The sequence below is a fragment of the Micropterus dolomieu genome, linkage group LG05 (genome assembly GCF_021292245.1).
Source record: "Micropterus dolomieu isolate WLL.071019.BEF.003 ecotype Adirondacks linkage group LG05, ASM2129224v1, whole genome shotgun sequence".
Taxonomy (NCBI): Eukaryota; Metazoa; Chordata; class Actinopteri; order Centrarchiformes; family Centrarchidae; genus Micropterus; species Micropterus dolomieu.
This window is the reverse complement of record NC_060154.1, coordinates 32,727,665-32,736,700: the sequence shown is the minus strand read 5'-3', so window position 1 is coordinate 32,736,700 and position 9,036 is coordinate 32,727,665.

Sequence of the window (9,036 nt, the reverse complement as noted above, 5' to 3'; positions counted from 1 at the left end):
ATTTTTGAGATGAAGGCCTCCTCCATCTTCCTTTTTTATGAAGAAAATACGAAATAGTAGAAGAGTCCATTTCCCAAACACTGACAGAGTAAACAGATTTATAGTGTTGATCAAATTTTGTTCGCTCATTGAGGCTATTATGACAGGTCCCATAACCAAAACATATTAAAATTCAAATGAATACCTTACAGCTACACTGAACAAAATTATAAACGCAACCCTTTTGTTTTTCACCCCATTCATCACGAGCTGTGGGCGGCTGTGGCTCAGGAGCTAGAGCGGGTTGCCCGTTAATCGGAAGGTCGGCGATTATCGAAGTGTCCTTGGGCAAGATACTGAACCCTGAACTGCCTCTGGTGGCTGAATGAATGAAATGTTAGTTTCTGTTTGAGCACTTAGACTCAGTGTGTGGATGGGGAATGCAGATGTAGTGTAAAAGCGCTTTGAGTGGTCGAAAAGACTAGAAAGGCGCTATACAAATATGGAGCATTTACATTCACTCAAGTATCTAAGACTTTCTCTGTGTACACAAATGTGCAGTTCCATTACACAGCACAATAATTAATTAATTAAAATTAATAGCAATTAATTTAAATGTACTGCTATATGCACAAAAGTGTAATAACGTGGTTTGCAAACACTTGTAATAGTCACCTATGCAACCAAAGCTGCATCACAGAACTAACTTCTATGTTGGACTGAAGAAGAACAACCACCACAGGAGGAGGATGAGGATGCTGAGGCAGTATCAATGGTGGAACAGATTCAGGAACTTCAGTTAATGGTGGAGACTTTGGAAAACCGACTTAAAGACACAATTAACAGCAAACTCAGTCGTGAGGAGGGTCTAAGAGCAGATATTGAGACAATGGCTAAGGAGGCTAAAGAGTATATTGACACTAAGCTGCAGAGATTTGACCAGGTTATGGTGGCCTGCCTAAAGCGAAGAGATAAGCAGTGGCGTGAAGAACTGGAAGAGACTTGCAACAAAAGTCGTTCCTCTTGGAGGCCAGCTAGTTTCTCCACACCTGCAGTGTTGGCATCTGCTAACTGGCATATGTCTGAAGAGGGTGTTACCCTTCCACCATCCACGGCAGGTACGGCCAAACCCCCAATTAGAATGGAGTTTCCCCAGTTTGGATAGTCGAGGGGTTCCACTGATGTCACTGATTTCATTGAGCAGTGTGAAAACTTTCTCGCCCTCAGGCCACTGAGTGACATTGAGCTCATTGGCACACTCAATGCTGTTCTAAAAGGTCCTGCACAGAGCTGGTGGTTAGCTTCCCACAGCAAGATAACTGGGCTAAATTCAAAAGAGCTTTCCTTGAGGCTTTCCTGCCCACAGACTACCAGTCAGAGATTGAAGAGCAACTCCGCTCAAATGTGCAGTCACCCACCCAGTGCCTTCGGGATTGTGCCTACGATCATCAAGCACTCTGCCTGAAGTGAAGACCAGACATGGCCAAAGACGAGATTGTGGGGCGCATCCTTAGTGCATGTAACCCAAGGTTGGCCAGTGGGCTGCGTGGCATTGTCTACTGTGGACCAGGTGGTCATGGTGGGGTCACTTATTGAGAAGGATTCAAGGATTATTGGAATCGTGTACAGCAGTCCCACTCTTCAGACCGCTCTTCCAAAAGACCCAGCAAAAGCCTGAGCATGGTCAAGGCCGGGGGCATAGTGCGGATGTGGCCACTGTTCTCGGTATTCCAACTCTCCTGGTAGTGCCAATAGCCAACCGAGGCTCCAGTGGAGATGCTGTCCTTGATTCAGGGTGCACGTACTCCCTAATGAGTAAAACCCTGTGGAACAACGTAAAGAAGGCAGATGAGACACTGAGTGCGAGTGAAATACCAAAGTTTATGGCAATGGCAAATGGTCAATAAAGTAAGGCTATAGGGACGACCACCTTGCTCCTCTCCCTTCACGATGCCCATGTCACGGTCAGCATACATGTACTCAGTGATGATCAACTTTGCATGCCTTTGCTGCTGGGCGTAGATTTCATGTGCGCAAGCCAAACTGTCCTGAAGCCCTACCCGAGGAATTACGTGATGCCAGGTGGACAAGAGTATCAGTTCTTGCCTAAGGGACGTGAAACACTGTGGTGGGGACATACAGAGCCTACAATCAACTTTTACAAGGCCGCGATGGATGATGCCAGTGACAAACATCCAGTTCCCCTTTTGGACGCACAGCCTGAGCTGGTTAGACCACTGCTGCAGAAGTGGCCTACAGTTTGGACGGATTCTACTGGTGCTACTGATGTCATCAAACATAAGGTCTTGACTACAGATGAGCTGCCAGTGTGGAGGAGAGTGTACAGAGTGTCACCACAAAAACAGGCAGTTATCGAGGAGCAGGTAAAGAAAATGCTCAACGATGGTGTCATAGAGCCTTCCACTTCTGCTTGGGCCTCCCCAGTGGTTTCGACACCTAAGAAGGATGGAACTCCCCGTTTCTGTGTGGACTTCAGGGGACTTATTGCTAAAACACCATGATGCTTACCCAATGCCACTGGTTCACGAAATCTTAGAGTCCATGCACGGAGCACAGTACTTCAGCTCACTTGACCTCCAGAGTGGGTACTGGCAGGTGGCCATGGATAAGGAAAGCAACCAAAAAATGGCCATGATCTGTTGAGAATGATTTTAGAACATTACAGCCTAAATTGTTATCATTAATGGCTAGAGCTAAGGTGGTCTGCATTGGCATCATTTAAAGTATTATTTTAGAGTGTAAAGTTAAGATTACAGTGTCAAAACTCTATAGCTATTGTCATCATTTAGTGTTATTTTATAGTGTAAAGTTAAGATCAGTGTTAAGACTCTTTAGCTCTGAGTGTGTGTGGTCCTCTGTGTCTAACTGCCCAGAGGCAGTAGCACGTATTTGTTTGTGTGTGTAAGCAGGCACGTGTGCTCTGGGAGCAGAATGAGCACAGCAGGGCATCATCAAAAACACCAGCAAAGGAAAATGTAGTAGCAGAATTTGTGAAAATTGTGTTACAAAACATACATCAATACAGTAAGAATGTCCTGTCTATAGCATACAGCACAAGAGACACCAGCTTATTCCACAAAGTCAGGTTTTTGGTTAAAATAGCATGATCAGAAGTAGTGAACTGTAGTCATGAACACAGAAACAAGCTCACTGTGGTTAGATCCATGAGTGGGTGGAATGACTGCAGGAAGTGGCTGCAGGTGGTTTGCCTTGTCCAACTGTCATCTACTGTAGATTATGACCATAGGAGAGGCTGCGGGTGTGCAAGATCTGCCGACACTGTGACAGTGCATGCTTTGTTCTGCTGTTATCTACTGTTGTGATTACATGAGGAACTGCTGATGTGTTAATCTGCTAATATTAAGACTACATGCTTAATTACTGATTAAGGGGTTTGATTGTCAACCAGCCTGTGGTTATTATAGCCAGTGTGAGCTTTGAGTGAATTTGCTTATAACCTGTGTGAACTTTGAGTGAACTTGCTGAAGGAATTCTTGCTTTTCAGAAAAGCGACAGAGGATGACCAAAAAACCATCAGATGCTTGATAAAAACACGACAGAGAGATGATAAGCAGAAAGCAGCCAGCATAACATCAAGATTGCTGTAAGAAACCAACTTACTTACTTACTTATGTTATTCTTATATTAATTGTTTAAAAAATATAATTGTGTGTCAAATTAAGCATGCGTAACCTTTAAGAAATATGGTTAGACTGAAGTTGAAATGTAAATGATGAACTTCTTGTCCAGTAGTATAAAGATGTAGAAAGTTAACAATACAGTAATAAATGACAGCTGGGGAACAGTGTTAATTTCTAAAAACAACACAACAACAGAGGAAAAGAAGTTCATCATGAGGAAAGGAGGGGGCAAACCAGCCCAGAGGGGATATATAAGGCTGTCTGCAGACCATAGCATTGGCTTCATCCTCCGACCTAGAAGGGATGTTGTACAGGTTTATTTGTCCTGTTTTGGAATAAACTCTTTTTACACCGACTCTTGACTGTCTCCAGAGAAGTTTTGGATTGCAGAGTTATTGAGTGTAATAGAAAGCTAATGGAGTATTTTTTGACAAAGTTTATAAAGCTGGTGAAGGTGGGGACCAGGCTTCACCAGTCGCACATCTGACCCAACAGATCACTCATCTGGGCCTGTTCCAATTTAAGGTAATGCCATTTGGTCTGAGGAATGCTGGTGCCACCTTCCAGCGGTTGATGGAAAGCGTTCTGGGTGAGTTGAAGGGCAGAACCTGTTTTGTGTACATACAGTAGATGACATTATTGTCTTCTCCAGGACTCAGGACCATCTGTGTGACCTGGAGGCTGTGTTTAAAAAATTACATCTGGCCCATCTAACTCTCAATGTTGCGAAATGCCACCTCCTGCAAACTCAACTCACCTTCCTAGGACATGTGGTCTCAGGAGAAGGCGTGGAGATGGAAATGGCAAAGGTGAAAGCAATTACTGCTTACCCAGCACCAACAGATCTGAAGAGTCTCCAGAGATTCCTGGGGTTGGTGGGCTCGTATCATAAGTTCATCCCTCGGCTGGCAGATATTGTTGCCCTGCTTAATAACCTCAAGAAAAAAGGGGTCAACTGGGAGTGGAAGGCGCAACGTCAGGCTGCCCGAGCACATCCTCCACAGGACGGGAGTGTATGTGTGGCTGTCGCGAAATCTTACTGGTCTGATCTACCCAAGTCACTTCAGGACATCAGAAAGGCTCAGCAGACTGACACCTTATGCCAAAAGCTTGGTCACACCATCTGTCAGCCCTCACTGGGTCGCCTCCATTATCAGCAACAGCAGGGGGTGTTATTGTTGGGTGCACCATCTAAATATGGTGGATTCAATTATCAGCTAGTTGTTCCCACTGTGTTAATCCCAGAGTTTCTGGCCTACTTCCACGACAGCCCGTTTGGAGGTCACCTGGGAAGAATGAAGACCCTCCTGAAGATCCTGGAAGTGGCATGGTGGCCGACAGTTCGCAAGGATGTCTGGAGCCATGTCCGTGCTTGTCATATGTCAACAGTACAAGGGTTCAAATGAAAAGCCAGTTGGCCTCCTCCAGTCTACAGAAGTCAAAGCACCAGGGGAGAGGATAGGAGTGGACTTTATGGGGCCATTCCCTCTCAGCAAAGTCCGGAATTCAGTTTTAATGGTGGTTGTTGGCTATTTCAGTAAGTGGGTCAATGGTCTGCCAGATCTTAAAGAATGATCTATTACACGCTGGGGGGTACCCGCCTTTCTTGTGTCCAACCGGGGGCCCCAATTCACTAGTCTCTTGTTATCCAGCCTGTGTGAATCCTGGGGCGTTTCCCAGAAGCTCACTACAGCATACCATACTCAGACGAATCTGACAGAGTGGATCAATAGGACACTGAAGACCATGATCGCCTCCTTTGTAGGGGAACATCATCAGGACTGGGGTTGGTGCCTGAGTTCCGGTTGGCTATCAACACAGCCGTGCATGAGACCACTGGTGTGTCCCTGCTGCGTTGGCTTTGGGACGTAGTCTTAAAGGCCCACTGGAGCCCCTTATTCACAAATCTCCTGCACCCAGTACATCTGCATACCACACACTGCACTCACATGCAGTCCTACTGAAGGAGGTTGAAAGACATGTTGGGGTGGCAAAAGCCAGACAAGCCAGATACTACAATGCACGACGCAAAGATGTACACTTTGCAGTTGGGGATCTGGTCTGGGTTAGATCACGCCCTGTCTAAAGCCTCAGCCAAATTCTCTGCCAAGTTTGCACCCAAATGGTCAGGGCCTGTTAGGGTAGAAAAAAACTAGGTCCTGTAAACTACCGTGTTTGTTGGCTAACTGATAAATTGAAGGTGGACAATGTAAATGTGGTAGACTTGAAACCATTCAATGGTCCCGATAAGCCGCTGGCTGGGGGTGGGGGGATGTAATAGTCACCTATTCTGCCTTGAGGTACGGCTTTTAATGTGTTGGTAAACATGCTTTGTGTGTATTGGTTTTTCCTTCACGTGTAAAAAAGCAACTGTATATCAGAAGCCTGTGGTGTAATCACGGATTGCAAAAACGACTTTCCTTTATGTTCTTTTTTCTTCATTTTTTTTTGCCACCGGAAAGGTTTTTAAAAGGAGAGTGGGAAGTGACATTTGGGGGAAGCGGTCGGAGTTTAGCTCTGCGTAATGTTTGCCAGACGAACTCAACAAAGGAACAAAGAAACTCTTTTTGCCGGATTATATGTTGGGACTTCTCTGTACTACGGCATTATTCCATCGTCTAAACAGACTGTGGTGAGGTTGCATAAGTTAACTGTGGAATATTATTGACTGCAGCGGCTCGCCACGCTTCACCTGGTATGTTTTTTGTTTTTTTTTTCTTATTCTTACCGCAGAAGACATCTAGGTATCAGATCCGCCCGTTACCTTATATTTTGCGTATGTACTTTTCCCTTGCTGTTTTAGTGTAAAGCGAATTGTTACACACTTTAAACAAATAAGGTGCTTTTTACCAGCAGTATTCCCTTTACACAGTAGCAATAAAACATTTCTTGTAAATCTCAACTTAAACATTAATGTAATCAAATCAAATATTAAATCAAAGCTATTTGCCACTGCCAGGGCATTATCTTTTGTGCGGTTAAAATCTAGCTTGTTAAAACAAGTTACCATCAGAGTCCAATTTTCTTGTGTTTTTTTTTCTGAACAGGTATCAGCATCAGGTATCTTTTTATCAGGGAGCAGCAGAAACTGTCTGTTCAGTAGGGTTGGGACGATGTGTACAAAACTACATGGAAACATCAGGATGGACGATGGGGTCGGTGCGTGTGTTCACTCGCACAGACTTCACTCGGTTAAAAACTTGAAATGACGTTACAAGTCGCAGTGGATATTTTACAAGCATAGACCAGGTAAAGTAAAGCAACATTGAACACAGGATACAGATGTTGGTTTCGGCTGTTTGAGTTGTTTGATAGGCTGCATCATTAACAAGCAAGCGGCTCACCTGCTGCCGTGATAACGGATCGCGGGTGGAAAAATATGGCCGAAGCCTCCATCCACTGCTCGTTTGGGTGGGTGATTCTCAGGCTGATCAACATCCCACCCCTCCCGTGACCCATGGTTTGACTGTATGTGTATTCAGAGCCAGTGAGCAACAGACTATCAAAATAATAATAAAATAAAAACTGCATTTACGTGCGATAAAATATATTAATATATTAATATATTAATTAATTAATGCGTTAATGCGTTATCGCATTAATTAATAAACGCCCAGCCCTAATAAATAGTTAAACATTGTTTCTGATTCAATTGTTTTTTCAGTTTAGTTTTTAACTTTTGAATCTTCTACACCCATGCAGCACCTTTAGAATATACAATAAGAAGCCTCTCTTTTATGTGTTTATCTTAATAGACTACATGTTTTCATAAAAAAAGGAGCTTCACACACAACCATATCAGAGCAAATGATTGTGGTAGTAAATTTTAACAACTAATTTTCAGCATGCCATAGTCAACGTTAATCCTATAAAACGTGGCTAGTTAAAATGCTGTGTGGCTAGTAACTCTGGAAAACCACTAGCCACATTGACTAGTGAGCAAAAAAGTTAATGTCAAGCCCTAGTTGAGTCGTTTTGTACATTCGCAAAAACAATGTCAGACTGCCAAATCTGACCAGTGATGACATGTATAGCCGCATGTCATCATTTCTCCACTGGTTGTCGAGGTGGTGTCCAGCAAACGATATCGGCTTTGTAGATCATTGGCAGACTTTTTGGGGAAGACCTGGTCTGATTCGGAGAGACGGCATCCATCCCACTTGAGATGGTGCAGCTCTCATATTTAGAAATCTAGCCAAGTTTATTAGTGGACCAAATCCATGACAACCCAGAGTTGAGACCAGGAGGGAGAGTCGCAATCTAACACTTCTCTGCTCCTCCATTTCAGGAGTTACCTAGTCAAAACCCCATAGTGACGGTGTCTGCCCCCTGACCATCGAAATTATTTAAATCAAAGGTAAACAGAAGAGGAGCTGTGCATTAAAACCTCATACAAATCAAAACCACAAGAGCAATAGTGTAAAAGAATAGGAGAATTAAATCTGGACTCTTAAACATCAGATCTCTCTCCTCTAAAGATGTACTAGTAAATTAATTAATATCAGATTATAATATTGTTTTATGTTGTCTTACTAAAACCTGGCTGAGTGATGGAGAATATGTTAGCCTGAATGAATCCACTCCCCCCAGTCATATTAATACTCACATTCCTTGAGGCACAGGCCGAGGAGGTGGAGTTGCAGCTATCTTCAACTCTAGCCTACTAGTCAGCTCTAAACCTAAACTAAATTATAACTCATTTGAAAGCCTTGTTCTTGTTCTTTCACACCCAAGGTGGAAATCACTGCAACCAATTCTTTTTGTTATAGTGTACCGAGCACCTGGTCCGTACTCTGAATTCTTACCTGAATTTGCAGAGTTTTTGTCAACTTTAGTCCTTAAAACGGACAAAGTTATTACTGAAGGGGATTTTAATATTCATGTGGATGTTGAGAATGACAGCTTCAGTACTGGCTTTATCTCTCTTTTAGATTCAATTGGCTTCTCTCAGTGTTCATAAACCGACTTACTGTTTTAAGCACACCCTCGACCTTATTCTGGTATACTGTATTGAAATTGAACATTTAATAGTGTTCCCACAGAATCCCTTTTTATCTGATAACTTTTGAGTGTTGCTGAACTACACGCCATTAGGCAAAAAATTCTATACGAGATGTCTGTCTGATAGTGCTGTAGCTAAATTTAAGGATGTGATTCCATCAGCTTTTAATTCATTATCAAGTCACAAAGTAACGGATAAAAAAGAAGATAATAAAACAAACACGGTTAGCTCCATGGTATAATACTGAAAATCGCAAATTAAAGCAAATATTGCGGAAAGGAATTGGCGTTCCACCAAACTGACCATCAGATCCTATTGCAGAGACGGGAACATTTAATTGGCATTAAAGGAACCTCTCCAAGCTGGTTTAAGTTCTATTTATCAGATCGATCT